Genomic DNA, 402 nt, shown 5'->3' on the forward strand with positions numbered 1-402 from the left:
ATTGTCTGTAGATGAATTTTGCCACTTGGTTCACCTCATTTGGTTAAATATTGAAATAGTTATGATTTTTTTACTATATGGTGGTCATGGTGAAAGTAAATTTGTCATCCTTTTGATATTTTCACAATTTGATCATCTTAACCAACTTTTTAGGCAATCATGTCTTCTGCAAAGTTGTAGATAATTTCTCAAGGATTCCAAAAATATTTGAATCACCTCCATTTGAATTTTCTAGCTTGAGTTATCATTATTTTACCAACACGTAGAAATCTGAAAATAAAACATATTTAGCAAGACATTTAAATATAAACATCCAATACTAAAATAACATAATTTTATAATTTTAATGAAACTTAAATTTTAAAATATAGGTTTTAACATATAATAAATTATTAATTTTAA

The sequence above is a fragment of the Primulina huaijiensis genome, chromosome 18 (genome assembly GCF_012295235.1).
Source record: "Primulina huaijiensis isolate GDHJ02 chromosome 18, ASM1229523v2, whole genome shotgun sequence".
Taxonomy (NCBI): domain Eukaryota; kingdom Viridiplantae; phylum Streptophyta; class Magnoliopsida; order Lamiales; family Gesneriaceae; genus Primulina; species Primulina huaijiensis.